This window comes from Macadamia integrifolia, unplaced genomic scaffold (genome assembly GCF_013358625.1).
Source record: "Macadamia integrifolia cultivar HAES 741 unplaced genomic scaffold, SCU_Mint_v3 scaffold810, whole genome shotgun sequence".
Lineage (NCBI taxonomy): Eukaryota > Viridiplantae > Streptophyta > Magnoliopsida > Proteales > Proteaceae > Macadamia > Macadamia integrifolia.
Window position 1 is genome coordinate 102,075 of NW_024870543.1, and position 21,607 is coordinate 123,681.

The 21,607-nt window shown below is 39.5% G+C and overlaps 1 long non-coding RNA gene across 5 annotated transcripts in view; it reads left to right on the forward strand.

Moving 5' to 3' along the window:
- The window catches only part of LOC122070033, a 44,408-nt gene that overhangs the window by 16,941 nt on the left and 5,860 nt on the right, over nucleotides 1-21,607 (forward strand). For 3 of the 5 annotated variants that reach the window (XR_006137641.1, XR_006137640.1, XR_006137638.1), the window contains 2 exons: nucleotides 19,159-19,264; nucleotides 19,404-21,545. This is a non-coding gene — a long non-coding RNA (uncharacterized LOC122070033). The remainder of the gene's footprint in view (nucleotides 1-19,158; nucleotides 19,265-19,403; nucleotides 21,546-21,607) is intronic. The other 2 variants (XR_006137639.1, XR_006137642.1) reach the window with 2 other exon arrangements.

The window sequence follows — 21,607 nt, forward strand, 5'->3', positions numbered from 1 at the left end:
CCATAAAATTATTTTCATTCGGGCGATTTTAACAGCATTCGCGCACTTAAAAATAAGTTTGACCGGAGCATAACTTTTTTATTACAACTTAGATTTAAGTAATCTTAGACTTGTTGGAAAGCTGGTTTTATATTATAACTGATACAAAAAGTCTCATGTAAAAATAATATCATTTGACTAGTTAAACTTGTTATAGAACCAGAGCATTTCTCTAAATTTTGATTTTTTATAACTTAGTATGACTTAATGTTAATTTTTTATAATTTAATATGGCTAAATGTTGATTTTTAATGACTTTATGTTGCTTAATGTTGATTTTTTATGATACAAGGTATACATAGCTTACTAAATAATATTAGAAAATAGGAAAAATAAAAAATAACAATTGGTCGTCTTGTTCGCCTCAAGGCGTGCGCCTTCTCGCCTAAGCGCTTAGATAACCCTCCACCGCCTTGGTTCGCCTTGGCGCCGTGACAACTGAGATTACCTCACTTACATAGGTAAGCGGGTACACTGAGGCTAAGACCCTTTGCCCTTATGCTCCCCCTTGTTTTTGCTTTTTGTATTTTGTTTTTTGTTAATGTTTCCAATGGGGTATGTGTTTTAAGTCTAACTGATCAGCAATTATATTCTGAGAGAAATGGCTTATGGTTTCTTGGCTGCAAATGGCTTATGGTTTCTTGACTTAGTGATGCAGCTGAAGAGGTCTCTTGGCGACCTGCAGAAGAGGTCTTTTGTTGACCAGGTTTTGTTGGTCTTTCTTTCATTCATGGATGAGTTTTCTTGCTAACCAGGTTGGGTTGGTCTTTCTTTCCTCAGTGATAATGAGGTCTTCTCTTGCCAACCATTGGGGATGGCACTTACTTTCCTCACAGAATTGGTCTTTACCGACCAGGTCGGGTCGGCACTTCTTTCCTTATAGGTGAGGTCTTATCTTGCCGACTAGGTCGGGTTAGTCTTTCTTTAGACCATTGGGGTTGCCCTTCCTTTCCTCGCGGAAGAGGTCTATTGTCGACCAGGTCAGGTCTATCTTTCTTTCCTCACAAATGAGGTTCTCTTTTTCTGACCATTGGGGTTAGCCCTTCTTCCTCGGGGATGAGATTTGTTTTACCATCCACTTTGGGTCTTTCTTACCTCACGGATGATGTCTTCTACCGATCAGATTAGGTCTGTCTTTCCTTCCTTATGATTGAGGTCTCTTACTGATCATTTCGGGTAGGTCTTTCTTTCCTCACCGACGAAGTCTTGTATTGCCGAGCAGGTCGGGGTGGCCTTTCTGGTCTTGAAGACTTTTCGTAGTCGTTATAGCCGACCTCTATACTTTATTAATACTTCGAATTGGAAGTTCTACAAAAAATCTAGTCTATATTGGTCGGATTCGAATACGTATTCATTTATCTTTTTTTAAATACAATCATTCGGTGTGAGGTGGCAAGGGCCGAAATGCATGATGGTGAACACCGTCGAGCGTGTAGGCCGGTTCCTTCCTTCCCTAGTTTCTCATACATTTGGATTATTTTCCCATTATAGCATATGATTCTTTCTCCTTTGCCCATCTGTTCTGCTCAACTCAACCTCATTGTTACGAATGTGGCAATCATCAAGCTGAGCACCTTGTTCAAGTATTTAGGAATGGGCTATTATTCAACCCTTAGGGGAGGGTAACAGTGGTGGTAAGCCAAGGATGATTCTTTGACTATCGTTGCGACTAGTTCTGTGGCTTGTTCATCCTTGCTCCATGAATCTATCTTTTTATCAATTTTTATCTAATAGTTTCTGCATAATCATTCAGCCCTTGTCACACCCCGCTTTCAATAAGATAAGGTATACGGCAGTGGATACCATATCCAGTCATAAATATTTACATTAAAAAAAAATAGCAAAGTGACATCCATTAGCATCTCTATATGCCTCGTAGACACAAGCCTCAAACCGCTGCAAAAATCAAATCCTACCTCAGCACCGGTTCCACCATCTAAAAAGAAAAATCCATATGGGTGAGCTTCACAAGCCTAGTGAGGGTGTGCAAGCAAGCACATGCAGTACAAATAATGCAATGCATGCTCCATGTAGTTATAAGGTGCATATGAATCCATTTAGCTATACTACTTTCTTATTTCCATTACTATGTCCATCATTTGGAACTAGTGCTACGCAACATCGGGCTCCAGGGACACAGGGGAGTTGCATGTCTGAAGTCTGCAAGTCCCGGAATCCTACACATCAGTTACCCATGCTGTGTTTGCCTCTGAGTATAGTCTGTTGTACTGCAGACGTAATAGTCTCGTCAAATATACCACCTCTTTGGGATTAGCTAGTACCTAACCCCCTACTGGCAAGTGGTGTAGCACTTGGGTTATGATATCCTAACCATATGTATTCTAAATGATGCGGGTACAATCACCATACATCACATACAAGTATACAACATCCATATACACTGGGCATATGGTGTCGGAATCCCCCTTCAGCGTCACCATGTCCCGTCTCACAAACTTTCCTCCACAAGTCCACATACTCTATCAACAGTTCACAATATATCCACAATAATCAAATAACAGGTAAACAAGATATATAAGAAACAACATATGACATGTCTATGCAAACTGAAAAAGTAATGCAAAATCACTCTGCAAGTTAAAGTCAACAACCACTCACCTCAAAACCCAAAATCCGATCGTTACCGCTGAATTCCCGTCACCATGTATCCTCGCCGGGTAATTTATGTTCCTATGTAAATAGTGTATAATAGAACTAATACAGTAACACTTGGGTACCCTAAACATACACCTCTGTACAACATTTATGCTGAACTATACAGAGCCTCACTAGCCTATACACCAATCCTATTTTTTAACCTCGGGAATGCCCCATGTTACCCCATCCTATAGGGACAACAACTATTATCAAAGGGTTTGTGGCATAACCTACTAAAGGACCAACAGAAAAAAGAAAGGCTGAACAGTTCTGCAGACACTCCACCGGCAGGTGGGCTGCAGAGCCACCGGCCGGTGCTTGCTGGCTGTAGAATTTTTCTGCCCTGCTAGCTCTCTGACTGCTGAACCTGCTTTGCTTGGGCTATGCACAGGGCTGAAGGCCAATGCTCTCAGCAGCAAGGGAGGGATCATGCCATGCTTGTAGGGTCACTTCCCAACCCAATTTGGTCACTAATTTCAGCAAGCAACCAACAGTCTCAGCATGCTAACAAATTTCTACATAAACCACAACCTAATCATGCATATAGTTAAACCTAGGTTTCTTACCTCATCTAATGACTTAGTTGGAGCTGGACAGCCCTAGGAATCATGGTTGAACCATGTTCTTGCTCCAATTGAGTCCAATTGAGAGGGATTACCAAGACACTAATGGAATTTCAATATTTACCTAGTTTTCAGCCCAAAGTTCAGCAACTTGAGAGGTTGCTGGGAGCCTGGATTTTTCCCAATATAGCTCCATTGATATGGAGCTGGACCAAGTTAGGAAACATGATTGATCATTCTTTAGATCCCATTAAACATGAATAAGGAAGAATTATAAGATCAAGAAAATCTTAAGAAAACTCTCGACTTTCACTTGTATGAAGTTTGAAGGACTGATTTGATGAGGGCAAGCCAACCCGCAAATGATATAATCTTTCCTTTCCACAATTGGAGGCTCTTTCTGATGATATCCAACATAGGGGAGCAGTGGTGACTCGAGAGCCTAGCAGGGTTGAGTGGGAGGCCCAAATACTTTACCCGGAGAGAGCCCAGAGCAAAGCCCAAATACTTCAAGTCTTTTCACATAATGTTCTCTTCCTTGGAACCCTTTGTAACCTAGGGTTCCAAAGAGAGAAAATAGAAGGAAAGCTTGTAATCTGACTCTCAAACCAAGATGTTGACCTCTGATACCAAGTTAGAATGTAAGGTTTGTGATTAACCAAGGGCGAGAGAGAGAGAGAGAAGGAGAAGGGGTTGGAGAGGAAGAAGATGAAGAAGGAAGATGGTAGAATGTGTGGGTTGTGAGTGAAGTCTCACTAACACCAATATATTACTTCACTGACATATTTACAAGATATTACACACACCTCCCTAAGGAGGGAATTACATATACCTCCCTAAGGAGGAAAAGGAAAAATAAAACATAACGTGACAAATTACTAAACTGCCCTTAGAGTAACATAACCAATATCTCTAACAGGCTGCTCTTATAAACCATTGGGTTGGCTCTTCCTTTTTTTGCGGAAGAGGTCTCTTGCAGACTAGGTCAGGTCGGCCCTTCTTTCCTCGTGAATGAGGTTCTTTCTTACCTCTCTTCGTGTAAGAGCTCTCTTGCCGACCAGGTTGGGTCGGTCTTTCTTTCCTTAAGCATGAGGTCTTCTCTTGCCGACTAGGTTGGGTTGGTCTCTTTCCTCAAGCATGAGGTTTTCTCTTTCCGGCCAATGGGGTAGGCCCTTCCTTTCCTTGTGAAAGAAGTCATTTGTTGACTAGGTTGGGTCGGCCCTTTTCTCCTCATGGATGAGGTCTTCTCTTTCCTACTAGGTCGGGTCGGCCCTTCTTTCCTTCTACATGAGGTTCTTTCTTATCGACAATTGGGATCGGCCATTCTCTCCTTGCGAAAGAGGTCTCTTACCGACCCGTCAGGCTTTCTTTCTTCACAGATGAGGTCTTTGGCCGACCAAGTTGTGTTGATCTTTCATTCCTCACGGATGAGGTCTTCTCTAGCTGACCATTGGGGTCGACCCTTCCTTTCCTCGAGAAGAGGTCTTTTACCAACCAGGTTAGGTCGGCCCTTCTTTCCTCATTGATGAGGTATTCTCTTATCGATTAGGTCGGGTTGGTCTTTCATTCCTCTCGGATGAGATCTTCTTTCACCGACTATTGGGGTCGGTCCTTCCTTCCCTTATGAAAGAGGTCTCTCTTGTTGACCAGGTCAGTTCGGCCCTTCTTTCCTCATAAAAGAGGTCTTCTTTTGCTGACCATTAGGGTCGGCTCTTACTTTCCTCGCGAAAGAGGTCTCTTGGTGACCAGATTGGGTCGGTCCTTTCCTCTCAGAAGAGGTCTTTTACCGACTAGCTCTTGTTGGTCTTTCTTTCCTCGCGGATGAGGTCTTCTCTTACCGACCATTGGGGATGGGCCTTCCTTTCCTCGTGGAAGATGTCTTTTACCGGCCAGGTCAGGTCGGCACTTCTTTCCTCACGGATAAGGTCTTTTTTTGCCAACTAGGTCGGGTTAGTCTTTCTTTCCCACATATGAGGTATTTTATCTATCATTGGGATCGGACCTTCCTTTCCTCGTGGAAGAGGTCTCTTGTTGACCAGTTCGGGTCTATCTTTCATTCCACAAATGAGGTTCTCCTTTGCCGATCATTTGGTTGGCCCTTCTCTCATCGTGATGAGATCTTTTTCACCAAGCACTTCAGGCCTTTTTTCCTCACGGATGAGGTCTTATGCTGAAGATCGGATTAGTCTTTCCTTCCTCACGATTGAGGTCTCTTACTAATCATTTTAGGTTGATCTTTCTTTCCTCACAATCGAGGTCTTCTATTACCGATCAGGTCGGGTCATGCTTTCTGGTCTTGAAGACTTTTTTGTAGTCACAATGGCCGATATTTTACCTTTATTAATACTTTGATGTGAAAATTCTATAAAAAATCTCATCTATATTGGTCGGTTTAGAATCTGTATTCATTTGTATTTTTATTAAAGACGATCATTTTGATGTGAGGTGGCTTGGACCGAAACACATGATGGTGAACACCATCAGGCCTGTAGTTTGGTTCCTTCCTTCCCTAGTTTCTCCTACAGTGGGATAATTTTTCTGTTTTTCCCATCCATTCTGCTTAGCTTGGCCTCATTCTTATGGATAGGGCAATAATCACGTCGAGCACCCTATTCAAGTCTTCAGGAATGGGCTGCTATTCAACCCTTGGGGCGGGTAATGGTGGTGGTAGGCCAAAGTTGATTCTTTCACTAAAGTTACGACTAGTTCCGCGGCTCATTCATCCTCACTCCATGAGAAACTACCCCATAAGGTATGTTTTTTCTAATTTTATTTTATAGTTGATGCACAATCATTCGGTGGTGTGTCAGGTATGAATAGATTAGTGCAAAGCTTTTGTCATGTTGAAAAGATTATCTTAGGAGGTGATCTCAATAGCCATTTGGGAAGGATCGACGAGGATATGAAGATGTACATAGAGGATATGGTGTTGGGGAGAGGAATGAGGAGGGGATTTTAGTTTTAGACTTTGCGGTAGCCTATGTATGATCTATGCATTATGAAAACGTTATTTAAAAAATGAGAGGAACACCTTGTTACCTACAGAAGCTTTCTACAAAAAAAAAAATATATATGTTACCTACAAAAGCAGACATCATTTCATCCAAATTGACCTCTTCCTAACTAGAAGGTCTGATAGATTGTTATGTAAAGATTGTAAGGTTATACCGGGGTGAGAGTTTAACCTCGCAGCATAGATTGGTGGTCTTGGATATGTAGTTTTACTCATAGACTCGTAAGACAGGGAGGCCAGTTTGCCCAAAGATTAGATGGTGGATACTAAAAGAAGATTTCCAGGATACTTTACTGGTAAAGTGGTCAAACATAGTAAGTTGGACAGTGAGGGAGACTCTAATAAGAAGTGGACCAAGATGACAACCTATATTAAGAAGGTTTCTAAAGAGGTTCTAGGGGAATCGAGGGGCACTGGTCATGCCTTTAACGAGACTTGGTGGTGGGATGAGGAGGTCCAGAATTCCATCAAGTATAAGAAGTATTGTTTTAAGATTTAGCAAAGGACTAAGGAAGACGATGATAAAAAGAAATACTATTCTTCTAGAAATGAAGCTAGAAAATGGGCAGGAAAGTAAAGGCTAAGAAATATGATGAGTTTTATAATAACTTGAACACTGAGGCTGGGGAAAAAGCTATACATAAGATAGCTAAGTTGAGAGATATGAAGAGCAAAGATTTTGAGCATGTCAGGTGTATCAAAGATGAAGGTGGTAGAGTGCTTGTTAAGGATGAAGAAATCATAAAGAGATGGGGTGATTATTTTTCCAAGCTATCCAACGAAGACAACTGAAGCGGATCTTACCCATACAAGTGTTTTTCTCACCAAGACAACACTAGACATAGATATATAAGAAGGATTGGAGTATCTGAGGTTAATGATGCCTTAAGAAATATGAAGTCTGGTAAGATTCTAAGCCCAGACAATGTCCCTATAAAAGTTTGGAAGTTCTTAGGATTGGTGGTGTATCTTGGCTAACCATCATTTTTAACAAGATTATGAGGACAGGGAAGATGAGGACGAGTGGAGTGGAGAAGAAGCTTTGGAACCCCCATTTACAAAAATAAAGGAGATATTGAGGACTATAATAACTATAGAGTTATAAAACTAATAAGCCATATGATGAAAGCGTTGGTAGAAAGTTATTGAAGTGCACTTGAGAAGAGAATCAAGAGTCTCGGATAATCAATTTGGTTTCGTGCTAGGGAATCATCAACTGAATCTACCTATCTTAGAAGATTCATGGAAACCTTTAAAGCTGCTAAGCAGGATCTCCATATGGTCTTTATTGACTTGGAAAAGGCCTACAATAGAGTTCCTAGAGATTTAATATGGCATGTCCTAGATTAGAGAAAGGTGTCGAGTGAATAGATGAAAATAATTAAAGATATGTATGATAAGGTGGTAACAAGTGTGAGAACCAAGGGCAGTCAAGGCTATGAGTTCCCTATCTTTATTGGGCTACACCAAGGGTTAGCTTCAAGCCCCTATCTATTTGCGCTTCTTGTGGATGAGCTGACAAAAGACATTCAAGATGACATCCTATGGTGTATGATTTTTCCAGACGATATTGTTTTACTGGATGACAAAAAACTAGGACTCAATGCTAAACTAGAGCGATGGAGATCAGCTTTGGAATCAACAGGCCTTAAGGTAAGCAGATCGAAGACAAAATATGTGATGTGTAACTTTTGTCTTTTTTTTTTTTTTTCCTGCTGAAATTAAAAATATCATTAGTTAAGGAAAGAAATGTACAGAACGAGGGTAAGTCATACCTCGCCCATCCAAAGACAGCACCTGTGAAAGAGGAGGGTAATTATCCCAAATTACAAAAAACTGGTGATTAACTCCAAAAGAAGCAAGAGCATCAGCAGCATGATTCCCTTCTCTATAGGTAAGGTTGAATTCAATAGATGGAATGGCTTGAATGAGTGTAAAACAGTCTTGAATAATATGCCGGATACACCATGGAATGTCAAGAAACAAGCCCTTCAGTATGTTGATGATTAGAGCACAATCACCTTCAATAATTACATGGGAGTAGCCTTTATCTTTCATGATTTGGAGACCCTGCCTTACTGCTAGTGCTTCTGCAACAAAAGCAAAATTGATGCCAATATATTCAACAAAACCTGAAATGAACTTGCCATTGTGATCTCGAAAGATTCCTCCAATTCCAGCTGGACCCAGAGTTCCCAAACTAGAACCATCCACATTAAGTTTAATAAAACCTGGTGGAGGAGAATTCCACGAAATATTAATAGTATTAATTGAACCAATTGGGCTTCTAATATAAGAAGTAAATTCCCTTGAGAGTCGAAGTGCCGATGAAGCAATTTGAGCTGGTGGTTGAGACTTGTTTTTGAAAGACTTCTCATTAAAATCCAGCAAAATACTCCATAATATAGAAAATGATCTTGAACAAATTAGAAGCTTTTGCTGTATGGGCAGTCTCTGACAGAGATAGTGTGAAAGAATTCTATGGATTGTAGCAGATGCTTGTGGAATAGAAGGGAAACCAGCTGAGTTCCAAATAGCTGCTGTGCGAACACAAGTGCAAAATAAATGATCCAAAGTGATCTCTTCAGAACAAAATGGGCAAAGAGAATTAAGCTGAAATCCCTAATTGACAAGAAGTCCTGGATGTGGCACACGATTGCGGATGAACTTCCACATAAAAATCTGAATTTTGGGAGCAATGGGAACATGCCAAATCGTTTTCCAGATCGGATTTACCTCTTCCCATCCATAATAGTGACTTAATTCAAGCCTGTACGCCGAAGAGATCGAGAAATTCCCAGATGAGGTAACAGCCCATACAATTTTTTCCTCAGCATCTGATATGGATAAAGGGATAGAGAGAATTATGTTTGCTATTGATGGAGGCCACCAGAAATGAACTAAATCTGCTTTTTAAGATGAGGAATTAAGATCAATGAGTTCTGCAACTGTAATTGGAGCAAGAGGATGAAGTGGATAAGGAGCAAAACTAACTGGAATTCCCGGAATCCAAGGGTCTTTCCACGGATCCACTGAATGCCCCTGGCCAATCCTAATAGAAATACCTTTCATAAGAAGAGATTTAGTTCTGAATATTGATTTCCATCCCCATGAAGCTGTAGGAGGACAAGACGCATGCAAAAAATTGTCTCGAGGAAAATACTTGGATTTCATAAGCTGCCCCATAAAGAATTTGGAGAATTGAGTAATTCGAGGAAAATACTTGGATTTCATAAGCTGCCCCATAAAGAATTTGGAGAATTGAGTAATTCCCACGCCTTCTTACACAGAAGAGCTATATTCATAGCATTATTCAATTTAACATTAAGACCTCCCGAATTCTTTGACTGACGGATTGACGACCAAGCAACTGTAGGAACAAGTTTTTTTATCACCATTCGACTAAAAGAAGGATTTGCAAGCTTTATCAAATGCCCCGAGAATGCTCTTAGGAAGAAGAAAGCATAATATTGGGGGAGTGTGGAAAGAGTTGAATTGGTAAGTGTAAGCCTCCCTGCGGAACTTAAAAACTTAGATTTCCAATAGCGCAATCGAATATTAACTCTATCCAATAAAGCCTGGCAATCAACCTTCGTTAACTCCCCAGATTTGAGAGGAAGCTCCAAATAGGTATCCCGAATAGAAAATTCCGAATGCCAAATCTCTCAAAAAGTATGTGCTTGGTTGAAGAACAAACATTCGGACTGAAATGAACTTTGGTTTTGTGTAAATTAAGACTTTGACCAGAATAAGAATAATGCTCATCAAGAATGGATTGCATGGCTCTAACTTCTTGAGTTGTAGCTATTCCAAATAAAAGAAGATCATCCGCAAATGCAAGATGGGAAATGGCTTCATTGTTTGGGGAAATACGCTCCATTTATATGCTTGGATCTGAGGTGGATAGCCATATGAGACGAAAGCACTTCCGCGCGAAGGATAAAGATGTAGGAGGAGAGAGGGTCGCCTTGATGAAGACCCTTGGACGGTTTAAAGAATGGAAGAGGGGAACCATTGAGAAGAATAGAGAGTTGAGGAGAGGAAATACAATACATAACTTGCTCAACCCAAGAGGAATCAAAGCCGTAACTGAGAAGGGAAAATTTAATAAAATCCCATTCCATTCTATCATAAGCACGACTCATGTCCAACTTCACAGCCATGAAACCAAATTTTCCTTTTCTTTTTCTTGTAATGGTATGCATAAGCTCATGGGCGATGAGAACATTATCTTGAATGTGGCACCCTCGAATGAAACTATTTTGATTGAAAGAGATCAGCTTATGAAGGAGATGATGTAACTGATAAACAATAATTTTGGAAATGAGTTTGTACACAAAATTACATAAGCTAATCGGTCGATACTCACCGATGCTGGAGGGCCAATCAACTTTGGGAATCAAGGTTATGAAGGTCTTGTTCAAAGCACGGCCAAAGGGACCATTGACAAAGAAGGATTGAATAAGTGATGTAATATTTGGACCCACAATGTGCCACTCTTTAAGAAAGAAAACACTGAAAAAACCGTCTGGGCCTGGAGCTTTAGATGCATTCATAGATTTTAGAACAGATACAATTTCTTGGGACGTCACAGGCGCAATAAGAGAGGCATTATCCATATTAGAGACTATTTCTAATAGGATGAAAATAATCTTCATTCAGAGTCCTAGGAGAAGTGGAATATAGCAGAGTGAAATGCTGTTGAAAAGCTTCTGCTATATCACTTCAAGAGGATAAAGAGAGCCCCTGATGATTAATGGAAGAAATAAAATTTTGAGCTCTTCGTTGAATAGCGGTGAGATGAAAGTACCTTGTACAAGCATCACCTTGACGAACCCAATTAAGACGAGCTTTCTGCTCCCAAAGACATTCTTCCTGAGAAATAGATCTCTTTAATTCAGCCAAAATACGATTCTCCTCTGAAAACCAGATATCAGATCAGCTAGAAGAAGAAACATAGTATAATGAATTCAACTTAGACTTGAGATGAGATATATGAGTCTGGATATTTCCCATTGTGTATTTATTCCAACGCTTCAACTGCTGACTTAAAGAAGAAAGTTTGGTGGACAGGATGGCTGAAAGCGACCCAGAGGCTGGCTGATCCCAAACTTCAGTGACCACAGACTCAAAATTCGGTTCCAAAAGCCAAAACTTCTCAAAATGAAAAGGTTTTGGAATATGGCACTGGGTACTTAACGTATCCAATATAATTGCTCTATGATCAGAGGAGGGTATAACTTCATGAGTGACCTTGGATGAAGGATATAGTGAAAACCACTCCTGATTAGCAAAAAACCGATCCAATTTCTCTTCGATTCGATGCATGCCTCTCCTTCGATTACTCCAGGTAAAAGATAACCATTTATAGCAAAATTAAGAAGAGAGGCATGGTTAATGAAATCCAGCATGGGAGCAAACTGAAAATAGCTGCATTGCTGACCACCTTTCTTATTTGATGAAGATAAAATAGAATTCCAATCTCCAAGCAAAATCCATAGCAAAGAAATGTGATCACAAAGGGCTCATAGAGAATCCCATTGGCGTTGACGAACTGAGGGCCGAGAATTCAAATATACCACAGTAGAAATCCATTGGCTCTAAAGAGAAGAGGACTTCACCATAAAGTGAATGCACCAATCACTATGCCATAAAATATCAATACTGATAGTATCATTCCACATCAAAAGTAATCCACCCGCTGAATTCAGACAAGGGACTGAAAAATGATGAGGAAACCCCAAACGAGCACAGAAGGAGGAGAAATTAAAAGAACTTAGTTTCTGAAATAAACACAAAACTGGGTTTGGATCTTCGGCAAAGTGCATGAAGATCCCTCCTAACTATGGTCCGACCCAATCCACGACTATTGAAGGATATAAAAATCATGTTCCCTATGGAACGTCCCGAGAAACCAGCGAGAAAGGGTCCTGAATAGTTATCAATTATCAGAAACTAGCATGCAATCCAGAAACACCAACATGCAAAGCTGAATAGCCTAAAAAAAGCTATCGAAAAGGAAGAATCTGTACCAGGCAGGCCAGATGCGAAAACATGCAGAGCATAAAATCCCCAATCCAGTCGAAAGGATAGAGAAATAAAATGCAGACAAACAAGACAAAGAAAAAATCTCAAACAGAGGGATCCACAAAAAGAACTCGGTGAGGACGCCGAAAACAACCTTGCAAACACCAAAAGGAATTAGTGAAGTGAGGAAGATCGAACGAACCACTGAAGACTAGAGAAAATTCTGTCTGAAACTTCCGCCGAGGCTGCTTCTAACTTGTTTGTCTGAGTGGCTATGCTTCTTCTCCTTCATCGGAAAAAGGAAATATTATTCGTTGCCGGTGAGTGACTGGCCAGCGCCGGGGATGGAGATCCTACCTTGGAGAGCAAGTATTCTCTCCCCTCCAAATTCTTCTCCTATGATTTTATAAAATTTCGACACCTCTTGGAACTTTTGTCACTCTATGATAGATAATGACGCAGTGACTATTGAAGGAAGAGAGGTAAAGCAAAGTGACTATTTCAAATATTTGGGATCAATCACTAATAAAGAAGGCGATATAGAGGATGATGTATTGCATAGGATTAAAGTGGAATGGAGGAAGTTGAGGAGTACATATAGAGTTCTGTGTGACAAACATGTCCAAGTGAAACTTAAGCAAAGTGACGATTTCAAGTATTTGGGATCTATCATTGTAAAATCTTGAGTTTTAATTGATAAGTCTTTATAAGTATTAACGTATGTTACTTTTCTGATTTACTGTAGTCTTAATTTTTTGCAATTGGTGAGCTATTGTTGAACAGGTGCAGAATAACTTATGTACACCAAAAAATGGAGAAATTTTGGTTGCCTCTCCTCAGGATTTTCTAGTATCATCTCTTTTCCATTGCAAGGAAAGACACCTTTTATGACCATGCTTCTTTTTCGCTTTTGTGTTTTTCTATGGACGATGCTATGGACCCAATTGATTGGCCAACACCAGCTCTAACTAAGGTCATATAGATGGTATAATTATTTATGGTGTTTTTATCATGTGGAATGATTTATTTATTCCTTTTAATTTTTTTGATAACGTTGTGTTTTTATTATTATATTTTTTAATAAATGTATACCTTTTGTTCTTGATTAGGGGGGAAAAATCGAATGAAAAAACGGTAATGTGCTACTTGAAGAGTGGTTGAGGGGCCTCTATATACCTGGGAGTTGCCAAAATTATTCTTCATAGTGAAATACATTGGGATCAGATTTCAGAAGTGTCAAAGATTTTTCCAATAGTGCCATAATAGATAAAGGGAGGGAAGAAAAAAAAAAACCAGGTTCCTTCACCAATTTGGAACTTGTTATAGAAGGGTGAACTGTATATTTTGAGTGAGATTAGAATCAGATGGATGGGGTCTTGTTTGTGGATCTGACAGAGATGGAGGGGACTGACCTTTATAAGATTCTATATTATGCAAATGTGACATATATATATATATATATTTTGGGTGACTAAAGAATTTATTACCAAAGAGAAAGGAGAAACATGGAGCCCCTAAGAGGGGAAAGGAAAGCAAATACAGCAAAGAAAATGAAGCAAAACCACTATCCTCATGGAGTTAGAGAGGGACGGATGTGGAATGGAAAGAGAGAGCCCCTAGGATACAACAATATGCCTGTTCCTTGGGGAATTAATAAAGCTAGAGGAGGCTGAGGATAGCTTGCTTCTAATGTCAAAGAAAATGGAGCCCTAGATCTCCTGAATGGTTGCAGAGCTAGAGGATCATTTCCTGAGATATATTTATGCCATTTGGAAGTTAAAATATTCTTAGCTTGCCATTATTAATGGGGAACAATGAGTCAAAAAATTTACTGAAGAAGATTTGAGCATAATGAGGTAAGAAATGTGACCTGGCCCTAGCGAGATGGTTTTACTTTAGCTTTTAACAATAAGTGTTGGAACATTGTGAGAGGTGTTATGATGGAAGCCTTGAAAGAATTCCATGATTGAACTAGGTTAGGATGTTTGCTGAAATACATTTCCATGATTGAGCTAAGTTAGGATGTTTGCTAAAGTACATTATTTATTTCTTCTATGCTGAAGTTGGAAGGGGTTGAAGATATAAGAGACTACAATCGTATTAGTCTCTGATCACTGGTTCATGCGAGATTATCTCTAAATTGTTGGTCTGCCATGTACATAAGTCATTTTGATATGGTTGGTCTTGTCATGGGACCTTAATTACAAGAGAGGACAATCATAGATTTTTATTTTTATTATTATTATTATTTTTTTAATCTCATCTGAGTGCTTGCATCAGATATAAGGGTAGAGTCGAGCTTATTTGCAAAATGGACTTGTAGAAAGCACATGCGAACATTCAATAGACTGTCAAAGGTTGTGGGATTCAGGCCAAAATGGAGAAAGTGGATGGGGGTGGTGTTTCTATATTTTATATTCTTGTTCGCATATTTCTAAATGGCCTTTATGGCACAGAGATCATAGGTGGAAATTCTCTTATTTCTTTTCCTATTTCTGTATGTCGAGAAAATCGGCAATATGTAGCAGCTTTGGGGGAATAAATTGGATCCCATTAAGGAGGGTGCTCAAAAGGTGTTCCACTTGAATATGCTCACAGTGTGCTACTTACTGGATCCCACTGTTGATCGAACGTTGCAATAATGCAATTTGTGGCTAACCCTAGAAATTTTGAATCAGCTTCTAGGTTGAGAGTTGAGAGTGAACCTTTCAAAGAACACTATTGTCAGGTGGCCAAGACTAACCTCTATGCTTCAGCCTTGGTGCCAGGTTTGGCTGATTCCCATTGACTATTAGAGAGTCCTTATTAAAACAGACCCCCATTCTTTGAGGTTTGACTATTTGGACTCCAATAATTGGAAAGTTGTAAAAAAGATTGTCAGTTTGGAAGAGGAAGTAACCTTCAATTGGATGCAACTTATGTCGATCCTACTTGATTACACTATATTATATTTCCAATCCTGGACTGAGTAGTAATTTGGTATTGCTAATCTTTGTGTGTGTGTATGTATGTACGTATACTTTTCACCCCATTCTTTTGATTAACCCTGGTGTCATTTTTTCCACGCATTTGTTTTTACTGTTCATTTTTTTACATTTATCCATAGATTGGGCATATTTATTCCTGAATTTTTTTCTTATGAATAAGAGAAGCTTGAATCTGTTTAGCACTAGCTGATTATAGTGTAATTTATTTATTTTGAAGCCAATAGAGCTTTGGACCGGGAAACAATTATTTAATGTTCTAGTACATCCTCATGCACATATGAAGGTTTATCTTAATCTCACTGTTTTGGAGAAAACTTATAGCAAATCGGGAGAAACAATGTGTCCAAATGACAGGTTTTGTCTGTTTCTGCAATAGTGAACTTATTTCTGGGCAACTTGGAAGGCGACTCTAGGTTTTCTTTTTGTGCTATTACTGAAATAACTGTGTGAAAGAGTGTTTATCAATTTTAAATAAATAGCGCGAATGCAATATTGCTTATATACAGCTAATACTAGATCCCTTGCACCAATTTGGTTGAAACCATAGGATTGTCAAGTACGCTTGATCATGACTACTGTTGATGAGATCAAATTTTATTATTAATTTTTTTCTTTATATGATGTAAAATATAAAATTTTTTGTCAGTTTGAAAAGTCATCTAAAATGTTGAAGTTCTAGGTGGATGGTTATTTTTAAATGTCTTGTATCAATAGTAGTTTGCTAATGTAAGGAAGATTACAGTTGTAATCAACCCAAGTAAATCCTAGTAGTACGCTCCAAACAAATAGGCAAACAATAGACTCACATATGGAGAGAAGTTATAACTGAAAAATAAAACCCGACTTAGATCAAAACTCTGATAAATTGTAGTTCACAAAATAGGGCTTAGTTGAGCCTGAAACTTGGATCGAGCGGAGGTCTTATATGGCCAAACAAAACCCCAAAACTGTGGCTTGATCCAAACATAGTTTGGAGAGAAATCACACCCACAGAAAATTAGGGCAGAATTAGGATTCAAAAGGGAGTTTCAGCTACAGCAGCGTTAGGCTTCAATTGGCCTTAAGTCCCTGGACGAGTGCTCCTCTTAGGACACTTGAACAACCCTCAAAATTTTTTTTTGGGGGGGGGTGCTGAAGCTGACCTCTGGTCTGGCAGATAAGGGTGCTCGATTGACACCTTCAAAACCCTGAAAGATCTGGGATCGATTCTGGAGGTAAGGCTCATCTCAGGTCTTCAACTGCTACTAATGTTTGGATCCTTAGAAAGGCTTCAACAGGTCTTAAATTACTACTCAATCACTCGGAGATCAAAGATCAAACAGAAAAGAAAAGAAGGGGAAAACAGGAAACCGATGGGATAGATGTGGGTAAGGGTAGGCTTTCTCAGCCTTGGGCTTCTCTGGCCCACAGCTATCTCAGTTGTTGAAAACAGCCTCTCTCAGGCCAAATCGTGTGAGCAAGCGCAACAAAACTTAATTAATTTCATTGCATCAAATCTTACAACTCCTTGCCTATTTAGCTTGGCCTAAGCTTTACAAAAATTAGAAAGTAATGAAAAAAGAAACTAATCAATTAGGAAACAAGACTTCCTAATTGAGACAGCTTGCTGACTAAGAAAATAATAAAATAGAAACTAGGAATCTTCTAGAAGTTGAAACAAGACTTCACAAATTATGTTTTGACCAATCAGCACAATAGACAAAATCCACAGCAGGAACTGAAATCAATAGAGCTGTTCTAGGCTACAAAAATTGAATCCAACATGCTGGCTCAATGGAAGAAACATATGCCTTCCAAAAGCCTGATTTGATGGCAAGATCTAAACCATTTTTAAAGCTGGTTCTATTTCTTTTTCCTTCAGTAGTGAAGCCCATACATGGGCTCATCTACATCACTTACTGCTGTAGTTCTATTGTTGTTTGCATACATGGAGTTTGATTAGCCTAACACCCAAAATTGGAGAATATCCCAACAATATTAGAAAAATCTTTTAGATTGTCTACCACAAGAGTTGTTGATTTGAATAGCTTACCTCGACGCAACGGTACTGTTGCTCTAGTTCAACCTAGTGGTCACAGGTTCGAGGAGAAGGATGAAAGGATGGGTCAAGGTGGTGCGGAGGGTCAGGATCCAATTAAGGGTTCTGGTCTGGTCTAAGGAAGAACCAGACCGTAAGGGGAGAGGGCTAGAAGAGGGGAGGCGGAGAAGGGGGGAAGGTGTGCAATGGTGGAAAAATGGTCAGAACAATGAGAGGTGGAAAGGGTAAAAAGAGGAAGGATGCATCAACTTATAGAAGCATCAAAAGGAGGCGGAAAGGAAGTGGAGAGGGAGAGGGGGTCTCGAGGGTCAGAACCAGAGATTGCAGAGAGATCGAATAAATCCACTGAACAACAAGTACGAGGGGACAAGCTGCCATCATCAGAGCAGGAGTGGTTAGAGAGAAGCTCGAATTTGTTGTGACCAGCGGTTAAAGGGGTGTAGTCTAGCAGAACAAGGGACTTTGGTATGGAAGCAGGGGAGCTAGGGTTAGTACAGTGAATGAACAGAGCCATACGACTACGGCTCTGGTGGGGGCAACGACGGTGAGATCTACCACGAACAGGGGACACTATTGGTTAGGCAATGGTACCAGGGTCAATTAAAGAAGCATCGGCACCAGGGTTAATTGAAGAAGTAGCAGTATCAAGAGCAACTGTAGTAGCAGTGGTGTCAGGGGCAACTGGAGGAGCAAGGGCCGCAATCAAAGGGGAATTCTTGGGGACATAGGCAGTGAGTTGTGGCCAAAGGATTGGCTGTAAGTACATAGTGGAGGCAGCTAGTCGTAAAGAACAGCTTGAGAGATCAGGTGAAATAGGGTTAGGGAAGAGGGGTTGGCAGGGGAGGACCCTGTTAAGTCTTAATTTCTTAACACATTGCTATTTTCTCACTACTTAAGATCTTTTAACAGTCGCGTGGTGGAAAACTTTTCAAGGAGGAAAAACATAAAGATTTCTTGAGGAAGATGAGAAATTCCAAATTGGAGGCTCAACGAAAGAATAATATGATGAAAAAGTGGTGAAAAGTGTGTTGCCATGGTAGCTAGTAAGAAAGCAGTGGAGTGCTCTTGATGTGGATATAAAAATGGTTGAACTTTTACTTTATATTTTAGTTAATAAATATATTTTCTTTTGGCTTGATAGATCTTTGAACCTTGAAAGTCTATCACTTGTCTTTATTTTGGAATATTGTCATATGATATGACCAGGGAGGATGAGAATTTATAGTTTTAGAGCCGAACTGCCAGGCTGGGAATAATAATAGTCATAGTGTATCCTCTTAGCACCAATAAAGTTTTAGAGCTGGACTTTGAGGATTTGCTTATTTCATTGTGCAGATATTTTTTTAGATCTAGTTCTAGTATTTTGCTTGCCCAACACAGTTGGAAATTCCATAAGCCTTTCGAATCACTATACAATAGTGCCGTGATATTTTCCCCCTTATACATGAGCGAATCTTCTTAACCACATTTGCATTTCAACTTCTTTTTTCTAGTAAATTTCCAATTATCATCTGAGCATAATCTGTGGTATGTCAATAACTTTAAGGGGATTTTTTATTTGCATTTTATCCCTGTGAAAATAGGAGGGAATTATGGTATGTTAATAAACTTTAAGGGGATTTTACTTGCAATTTATCCCTGCGAAAATAGGGAAGACAAATTCTGACTTTGAGATTATCGTAGATGTATCTTTGTTGCAAAAATTTAAGAATTCTAAGAATCTGATGCATATGAAGGAATTTGATCTTTCTGTGTTCAATGTGTTTCATTTGGAATTATATTCACAATAAACTTCCAATGGGAAAATTTATCATATTTTCAGAGCTATTGCAGATGAATTATGGATGGCTGTAAAAGAAGTCATATGTGAGGATGATAAGGAACAATGTCAATATGAATAAGCACTGGTTGCAATTACAGTTGAGGAGTCTTAGAAGTGGTAGATGCCTCTATTTCATCAAAAATATATGGTCTTTAGGTTAAACTCATTCAGATTTACACAGATTTTTCATGGTGGAGATATAGTTTTTATTATCCCAAGGAAAATAGTTATAGTAAAATTCAATGGCTTGCTGTAGGTACTGCCAATGCATTGAAAAATCTGATTTTTGGTGTGGCGAGTCAGAGTTACTGCCTTACTGGTGAGTAATTCCAGTTACCAATCATCTGACCCGAATTTTTCTGTCCTTGGGTTTTTGGATATTGTTTCCATTTTTCAGAGTTCCACAATGTAATGATCACTGTGAGGTTTAATGGACTATAGTAATCAGTTTATTGTGCTAAGATTCTAAGAAACTTCTACGATCTGTTCAATGTATCTGCATCATGTCCCATTTCCACTCTTATTTTTCTGCATTGTGAACTATAATTACTTTCAGAAGTATCTTGATGTGGCTATCTCTATGTTTAGCAACAATTGGGCTATTGTCTGATTTTTATTGGCTAGTAGAAAGGTGGCGGTTATTGGGTTGTTTAAGTTATGATAATTATATGGTTGATGCATCTGCCATTTTCTTTCTCTTAAATGAAATCATCATCAACTATTAGGTGCCATTTTGGGATAAACCTACATTAGACTAGGATATCATACTCCTATGAGATCTTGTGAATCTAGACAAGGAAAAGAATGTTGGGAATCTGTTGGAAATGGAATGTTTACTTAATATAAATCTTCTATGAATCTGGCTTTCTTCCGTTTCCCACATCATAGCTAATTGGGCTGGCAAAAATTAGGGTGAATATGGCTGACTGGCTTGTTTGAATGCATAAGATAGACTCGAGTGAACAACTTGGCATCCCAACGGTGAGGTTGAATGCGAAGCTGAGCACTTACCATCCATTCAATAGGCAAGCAATCTCTTAGCAGTACAGGACATTTTATTTTCTTGTGTGAATCGAGATAGGTTTGACTCCGCTTGAGTGCCCCAATTGGCATCCGACCCATGGGGTTGACATGAGTGAAGCACTCAACATCCCATGGTGAAGGCAACCAGTCTCTTAGCAGCATAGGGCATTTTATTTTCTGATTAAAATAAACAATCTTTCAGTGTGCCCCCTTGATCCTAGTGGTCACTTTGGTGCTAAATCCTTGTTTTCCTATCTCATCTAATGTAGATCGATGGAGGCTCATGAGAAACCAGTGTATTTGGGCCATATTCTGACAACACTTGGGCTATAGCTCTCCAAACAGATTTTATCAGATCTGTGGGCACATATGGCCTTGTGTGGGAAGGACTCCTTCAAGAAGATTTTGCTTTAATTAGTTTCTAATTCTGTTTTAAAGAGATATAGGCTAGATTGTATTGGATAGCTAAGAATTTGTTTCCTTTTTATTAGTTTCTAAAAAATGGGATCTGTGCGTCTGTGTGTATGAGTGAGAAAGAAAGAGAGCGAGAGAAGGAGAGAGAGGGCAGGGATCTTGGGGTCTTGAATGGCAGAGATAATGATAGGTTTGAGGGGGTGAAAATCTTCACCAGGTTCGCACACGGGGTAGCAAAAAGATTGCAGGACAAACAAGCTGTGTGGAATGTAATCATAGCAGGGGAGAGTACTGGAGCGGGAGATGTAGAGAGAGTTTTGGGGGGGGGGAGAAAAAGAGAAAGTGGGGGCCCTAGTTACAGAAGATGTTCCCGGAAGATTCTTCCATCATCTTTCCATCCTGCGGCAAGGGTGAGACTGAGTGAGATGATGAATTTTCTGTTCTCCAAACACAGCCTAATGTAAAAGCCCCATATCGTCAATCTCAAACACTGAGTCAATGAGTCGGAGTTTGCCGCTATCAGGCCACTTGTGTCAGTGACTCGGTGTTGAGTCTATTGACCAAATAGAAATGAGAAACGAATTATCTTACATCGAAGAATTACAAACTTCCAGTTCTATAATTCAAAGTTTTTCTCTAGTCTGAGAAAATCCTAATTCTTTTCTGAGATAAACCCTAATTTTTTTTTTGAGTTAAAGTGGTCTCCCTCAACTTCCCAACTGTTGGTACATTTGCATCTTTTCCCATTACAACCCCAGTTAGTCATTAACTGCAGTGCTGTGGTAACACAAATGCCATTATATGGTGTGCGGTTTTACAGTTTTGAAATTTGTCTCCCTCATTGCTGCCATTGTTTTTACATGTCTTTCTGCAATCCGTAGAGAAGACATGGTGAATGTCCAACAAGATCGAATGCAGTTCTCAGAGGAGCCTTACATTGAAGATGTCGGTCCCGGAAAATGTGACGATTTGCTTCGTTGTTGTTAATGATTTTGTTTCATTGATGATTTCTGTTCATCTTTT